This window comes from Nanorana parkeri, unplaced genomic scaffold (genome assembly GCF_000935625.1).
Source record: "Nanorana parkeri isolate BGI_ZX_2015 unplaced genomic scaffold, ASM93562v1 scaffold127, whole genome shotgun sequence".
Lineage (NCBI taxonomy): Eukaryota > Metazoa > Chordata > Amphibia > Anura > Dicroglossidae > Nanorana > Nanorana parkeri.
In genome coordinates, this window is record NW_017306395.1 from 1,736,723 (window position 1) to 1,745,048 (window position 8,326).

Sequence of the window (8,326 nt, forward strand, 5' to 3'; positions counted from 1 at the left end):
TCCACTGCACCCCCCTGTCTATTTCAAATTGCAAAAGCCAATAGTAGGCTGATTTTTGCACCCGCCCACTGAGCAGAGGAGCACAACTGAAAGACTTTCTCTCTCGGGTCTACTACTCTGCTCAATGGGTGAGGTTATAATAGCAAGTCTTCTACTGGCTAGTTCAAATTAAAATAGCCAATAGCAGTTGCCTGCAGAAGCTGGCCAGCAAGAGAATGGGGCCATGTGGGGGATGGGGGGGATTGGGGATTGTGCTGTGAGAGGGATAGGGGGTGCAAGTAGCTGGCCTTGCCTAGGGTGCAAAATAGTCTAGCACTGGCCCTGTGTGCGCGTGTATTGCTTTATCTGCTTAGGGCCAAATCACAGTTTTGTGTCCCATTGCATTAATGAACATTAAATTGCGGTGCATTCCATTGACAAAAATGTTGCATGTACTTTTTTTTTGTCCATCGTGACACGGCAGACTATTCATTGGTACGCAATGCTCGTTAACGCACCCACTGCAGGGCGCCAGTGTATGAATGGTCTCTTAAAGTGGATGTCAGGGCAAAATAAATACAAACATATGCAATATATTTCTGCAATACATTCATATTTCCCCGTTTTATACCTTTAAAGACCCTGCAAGTCCAGAAAAATATCTGTTGATCAGTCAGATAATGCACTCCGCTCCGGATTTCCCCTTGTGGAATGACACCATGGGTGTTTTTGTAGAATGAATTTGCAAGACGTAAAAGGGCCACCCACAGCTTGCAATTTGACCAATTCAGCTGATTTTTGAGCCGTGGGTGGCTCTATTGTCACTACCCGCTTCAACGTGCCTTACTTTCAATCGAGTTTTATTGAAGGAACATTATCGGCTAAACAGTGACTGCAGCAAATCAGATGCAGTAACTGTTCGAATATTCAGACAGCTGCAGGTCCAGTAGCTGCTGAATACAATAGCTGGCAGTGGGGATTGTTCTATCCATGCTGCTTAGTGTGGATGGGTGAATCTAATGATTTCTCATTAGATGATCGAGAGGAATCTAACAGTGTGTGGCTAACTTTAGGACTTATTTAGATGGACACCTAAGGGGCAATAAGATCAGGTGGTTGATCCCCTTTTTAATGTTCCTAAGTCACCTGCCACAATGTTAGCAATATGAAAGGACAGTGCTGTATACATTGCAATGGCCATGATGCTTTGCTTCACAGCGTGGTAAAAATTATACAGCATGTCGCGTTTGTCAGGCTGTGCCGCCTGCCACATGCAACCATAAAGATAAATGAGACCATGCCGCAGCCATGTGCCAAGTGGCCTGGTAGTTTAATGAAAAATCTCCCTTGGAATAATTAACTGCTTTTTGCCAGGCAGCCGCTGCTGTATTGCCCTGTGAAAAGCAGTTCACCACGGAATACTTTTAGGAGGGTGGTCGAGCCTGCTACCCATCTTAACCAGACATCTGAACTACTGAACTCTGCCCATTCTCATCTACAAAGCATTGACACTAAGGGGGTTATTTACTTAGCTGCCGAAGGCAGCCGAGTGAATAACCGAGCCGAAGTGAAGTGAGCCGAACGCTGTTCGGCTATTCACTTCAGACTTGTATGGCTGATTTCAGCCGTACATCAGCTGCCCTTTGTCAGTCGAACATGCTCTGAAAAACAAATGTTGAAAAATTATTTAAAAAAGAAAAAAAAAATAGGAATATTAAAAAAAGAAAAATATTTTAAAGAAAAGAAAAAAAAAGAAAAAATAATTAAAAAGTCGCACGCCGACCTGACCGCACGCGACGGACAAAATAACTAACAACAGGGCGGATCAACGCCCCCAGGTCATTTGAGGACGCTGATCTGTCATTACAACTAAGCTGAGCGAGCCGTTGGCTCCACCCAGCTTTTACTTGCGTGGAGATCGGTTGGCTTCGGCCGATCGTTCTCCACACTTCGGGTGTGAATACGGCTCAGCAGAGCTGTAGCTTATGGGTTTGGCTCGGCAGCCTTGGGTTGCTGCACGAGCTATAGTGAATATCCTGTACAGCAGCCCTTCGATTTGACTGAACCGAAGGGCTCGGGTGGCCGAAGCGAGCCGAAGGATCAGCCGAAGCTACGGCTGAATCCTTAGGCTCCTTTGTGAATAACCCTCTAATTGTTCTCTAGTGCAAGATTTGAACTGGGAGGGCTCCTTGAGAACATAGGAAGAATGCACAGGACAGCTTTGAATTTTTGATTCAATTAATAGGTATGATTTAAACTTTAAAAACAGATACAGCAGAATGCTTTCAGTGGTATAAGAGACAAAAGGGAGCACATAAGAGAAGTTCATTGTGAGGATTTACATACACTTAAGTTTCAGACACTAGGGCTCATCTACAGCACAGCACAATGACTGACAGTCTCTTCACAGGAACTAATCAATCAAATACAATAAGTCACCTGTCGAACCGGTCACACAACTTCAACATGGCCTGAATATTAAAACAGTGACTGGCGCAGACAAGTGAGGCAGGCCTGCTGCAACAAATTTGTTATTGATCAGAATTTATTAAACGTGATACGAGACTTTTTTAAAGAAAGAAAATGTGCTATATTGTTTTAAAGAAGAAAGATTAAAATATTCTCTTCCCGATACATAGAGCCAGAGTGAAACGCTGCAGCTATCAGTCACTGTTCCCTGTGACTCTGCAAGGATTCCCCCTCTCCACTCTCTGCCTGAGCTGGAATGGCAGACATGGAGGGAGCAGGCACAGCTGGCTAATGGCTATAGAAAGGCACAGGCAGCTGTCAATCAGGCAGTAGGGTAGATCCTGATAATATTGTCGGGATACTTTCTCCCGCCCGTCCACCTTCAGCCAACTTTTCCATTGAGATTGATAACACAACTAGCCAACCCTCCCCCCATGCCAAGGTGCTAGGTGTCATCCTCTACTCAGGCCTTACCTTTTTCCCCACATCCAATCACTATCAAAATCCTGCCGCCTTCACCTTTGTAACATCTCCAAAATACACCCCTTCCTCACCAATGAAACCTCAAAATTACTCATCCACTCGCTTGTTATATCTCATCTTGACTATTGCAACTCCCTCCTCATTGGCCGACCTCTACACTATCCCCCCTTCAGTCTATCATGAATGCTGCTGCTAGACTCATTCACCTAACCAACCACTCAGTGTCTGCAACCCCCCTCTGCCGATCCCTGCACTGGCTTCCACCCCCACCCCCTCTGCCAATCCCTGCACTGGCTTCCAATAGCCCAAAGGATAGAATTAAAAATATTAACAACAACTTACAAAGTCATCCACAACTCAGCCCCCGGCTATATCTCAAACCTTGTCTCAAAGTATCACCCTAACCGTCCCCTTCACTCCTTCCACGACCTCCTGCTCTCTAGAGCAGGGGTAGCCAAACTCCGGCCCTCCAGCTGTCGTGAAACTACAAATCCCATGATGCATCTCTCTCTGGGAGTCATGTCTGTAGCTTTGAGAATCTTGCAATGCCACATGGGATATGTAGTTCCATCACAGCTGGAGGGCCGGAGTTTGGCTTCCCCTGCTCTAGAGTCTCTCCCATCCTCTGGAACTCTTTACCCCAACCTGTCTGACTATCTCCCACTCTGACTGCCTTCAGGCGATCTCTTAAGACTCATCTCTTCAGGGAAGCCTATTCCACCTCACCCTAACCACTCAACCATCACATTCTCAAACAATCATCCCCTCCTCATGTATCACTGGCCCCTCCCTTTTAGATTGTAAGCTCTCGGGGGCAGGGTCCTCCTTACCATCTTGTCTTGAATTATATTGTGATTGTAATGTCCTCCTTATATTGTAAAGCGCTGCACAAACTGTTGGCGCTATATCAATCCTGTATACTAATAATAAGGATACTCCCTGGCTGCGGATAGTAAGGAGTAGCCTGCTATATGCTGACTTTGGGTCACAGGAGCACATTAGTAAATATACTCCTGTGACCTAAAAGAGAAGTAAAGCAAAAAAAACCACATGTTTTGGCTTTATTATTACTGGTATTCATATAGCGCCGACAATTTACGCAGCACTTTTACATACTGCACATGCACATTAGTGCCTGCCTTTGAGGAGCTGACAATCTAAGGTCCTTATCTCACATGCATGCATACAAAGGCCAATTTAGACAGGACCTACCGACCAGGGATGTGCGGTCAGGGGAGGCAGAGCCTCACCTAGAAATATGGAGGAAAAAAGCTGTCAGCTTCATGTCTGAAGCTGACAGTTTTTTCTCCATTCAGATCGGCATCTAATAGGTTACACAGCAGGGAAGTCCTCTCCGCTGTGTAACCTGTCACGGAGCCTCAGCGGTGAGGAACAAATGAAAGACAGGGAGGCTCCTCCCTGTCTCCTCCCTTACACTAACTTGGGGACGGGGCTTCGGTCGACAGGAGGCGGAACTTTGGCCGACAGGAGGCAGAACTTCGGTCGGCGGGGCTGGGGAATGCCTCACCCCGAGCAAGAGGTACCGCATACGACATGTCTTTGGAGTGTGAGAGGAAACCTGTGCAAGCATAGGGAAAACTTGCAAACTCCTTGCAGATAGCAGCCTGACCAAGATTTAAACCAGGGATCCCCAGTACTGCAAGGCAGAAGTACTAACCACTAAGCCACTGTGCTGCTCTGTTAAGTAAAAGATTATAACAAATGCCGTTTCCAGCACACAATAGACAATAGATTTCTCTCTTAGCCCTTAGTAAAAAAGGGCAGTTCCAAGTGCTGGTTGTTCACAGAGGGCAGCAGCGGCATTGCACTTGCATTTTAGTGACACACAGTTGTGAACCATGTGTGTGTTAAAATATGCATTGTGGTGAACTGTCAACCCATTCAAAATGAATGGGCTGTCATAATGTAATGCACGTTAACATGCAAAATACCACAGTGTGTTACTGATATGCATGCGGTAACGCACTGCAACAGACTGAACGAGCTCTAAGTTGTTCAGAATTCACTAATAATTTTGTAAGCAATTCCAGATTATTGCTGCATTCCATATATTTTCTGTTAGATAACACTTTTAAAACCAATGTTTTTCAGAGAAATGAATGTCAAATGAGTTTTTGTTGTAGTTCCTGTGTCACACCTTTCTGCACAACATATTGTTCTAACATTCTGCCTGCAATGCAGCCGTGCGACTTGTTTAACAGGTAACTTATTAGCATTACTAAACAGATTCATGGGATTTTATGAATCATACTCACAGCATCATACTTTCTAGAGATGGCCATACACTAGAAGCATTTTGATACTGTTCTTTTGAGTTTGTAATAGTTAATGGTGTCAAATCGAAAATCGTTTTTCGACTGTAGTGACGGAAAAAAAATATCAAAGGGGCAGGATGGAAAATGTTTTGCAAACAAATGGAATTTTAACAGTGAATATGGTTTTCCTCCAGGAAACTGCATTTATTCCAAAACTAACATGGTCTATTCACAAAAGGGTGAAGAGTTTGGAGAAGGCAGGAGAAGTGAACAATCTAGGACAACATAGCTGAACTGGAAAGTGAGCTGAATTGGAGAATTTTTCCAAATCAGCTATTTTGGCCTAGATTCTTCCCTTTTCCTGCCTTCTCCAAACTCTTCACCTTTTTGTGAACAACCCTGTCAATGTTACAACCAAAAGACATTTGGAACGACTTTGTTCAAGTCTCTGATCGCATTGGAGAATGTTCTGATTTTTGCCGGAATGTTTAAAAAAAATCTACCAGTGTAAAACCAGATTAACTCACAGGACTCATAGGTCATGAGCGTTACATTTCTCACTCAGTGTTATAATTACAGAACCATGTAACTGACGCCCTACCCTTACAAACACCATGACATATAGGATTATCCACAAAAGGGTGAAGAGTTTGGAGAAGGCAATTCTCCAATTCAGCTCATTTCCCAGTTCAGCTATGTTGTCCTAGATTGTTCACTTCTCCTGCCAAATCCTTTACCCTCTTGTGAATAGCCCTGTAGGTCTTTGGAAAGAAGTCCCAATTGGTGTCTCCACAATGAGTCTATCTGGCTTATCTGGTGGCCCAACGCTGGCCTCGCTGTGAACACCACCTCCGGAACTATTTCCACTATCAGTGTCTTCAGATCTTACAGAGTAAAGTTCATCCATGTGTTTATTTACCTTGTATGAGGAACTTCTCAGTGAATATTGCAACTGGCCTGGGAAAGTCTTAGAATCTCGGGGGAAGTGCTGAACTAGCAAGAAACTGTTCTGATCATCCAACTTTCTGGGTCACTGCAGGATTAGGCGATTCAAAACTGATGATTTTATTTTTATATTAAATAAAAAGTGCTCTATAGATGCTGTTGGCAAAGCTGTTTCGTTCTCTAAGATGAGGTTATACAATGTAAGCATAGCCCAAGTCTCAACTATCCGTGCTTAGCAGAGATCAGATATGAGCAGCCATGTCCCTTCTACCTTTTGCTTTTTAGAATTGGACCCTGTGACCAGAACTCGTTAGGTGTGCCCTTGTTTTTCTTGCCAAGCATGATGGCAAGTATATTAGTAGGGATATGATTAGTTTCGTAATAAGAGGATCTGTCCATACATCAATCATGTAATTATGGAACTTTCCACTGCATTTCCTTATGTCTATGTGACTGTTAAGATATATTTAGATCGCAAACAAAGCTTGTAAGGGTGTGTTTAATGTAGGAAAGAATTGTTACATGATTCTGGGCTGTGTACCATTTTTGTTCTCTCTCAAAGATAGGGGGCAGCACTTGGAACATGGAAACACTTTGCCTGCATTCAGTTCCAGACAATAAAGGCATATATAAAGAGAACTATGGGGTAAGTGTTTTTCCCCATAGTTCTCTTAAGGGTCACGGGAGGACATATACTAGTGCCCTCCCGTGACCCAAAGCTCAGTATATCGCAAGCTACAGCTCGCGGTATACCGAGACCGCCGCAGCCGGGACAGATCCCGACATTACTGTCAAGATCCTACCAGCTGCATGAGTGACAGCTGGCTCTGCCTATCTAGAAGCAGAGCCAGCTGTACCCGCCCCCTCCCCCGTCCGTTCCTCCAGTCAGCTCTGGAGGATCGGAGAGGGAGGGAATCCCTGCAGGGAGCCGTGAGTGACAGTCACGGCTCTCTGCAGGGAGATGATCGAGAAGTGAGCGAGCGACGGTATGCAAGGTACAGAAAAGAGGCACTAGAGAGAAGACGCATGGAACATACGTGACACAAGGAGCAGATAACAGAAGGGAACACACAACAGGTGTACCCACAGGGACAACAGATACACAGGAACAGCAGAGGAGAATGCATAGGAAAAAGGAGGGAGGTGCAGTATAGTGCAGAGCAAAATAGCCACAGGAAGCAGGAGGCAAACCACAAAACAGAGCTATCCGTGATAACAGAGGAGCGAGGCTGCACGGACAAACAGCCACACAGGAGGAAGGCAGACTCACAGGAAGCAGGATCTCACAGGGTGCACAAGGATATCACAGGAAATACAAACAACAAAGTAGGTAAATGTCAATCCACAGGTACATAGGAGGTCCGGTAACAACTTGTTGCTTGAACATCAGTGACAAGTGAGCTAAACATTTAACACTGAGGTTCAGCTTGGATTGGCAGGGAGCCGAGCACCTTGAACAGGAGACAAAACCCGGCTCCGGATCATGGCACAGGGAAGTGTGACACCCAATAGAAAAGAGCCTAAAAAAACAAATCCACATGCACCATAAGCTGCATCATCATAATAGTTGTGTCACCCCCAAGCATTAATAAAACCAGAAAAAATATTCTTATTCAAGCCCTATTCAGGCAATCTCCCTTCCAAGTGTTAACCAAGCCTGGCCCTGCTTGGCTTCCCAGATCACATGAGATGGACAGTTGCACAATTTTATGAATTATATTGACCATTATTGGTTATCACTGAAGCATATTTGCAGTTTTATGGATTGCACTAAATGCACTTTGATAGAGTTGATTTTGGACCTTGATGTTTTATCAAGATTGTACACAGGAGCACGTGTATACATTTGCATAACACTCATTTTGGTTTTGTATTTTATATTCATTTTGGTATTATAGATCCAGGATTACCTGACTTTGATTGTAGGCCCTCCTTACTATCTTGTCTTGAATTGTATTGTGATTGTAATTTCGTCCTTATATTGTAAAGCGCTGCGCAAACTGTTGGCGCTAAATAAATTCTGTATAATAATAATTATTTTATTTAGAGAGCTTTTTTCTAGACACTGAAACTAAATAGGAGCGTTCAAACAATTATAGTACATCTATCTATCTATCTATCTAATTTTTGGCTATTATGGAATACATTTGAATAATATATATATATATATATAT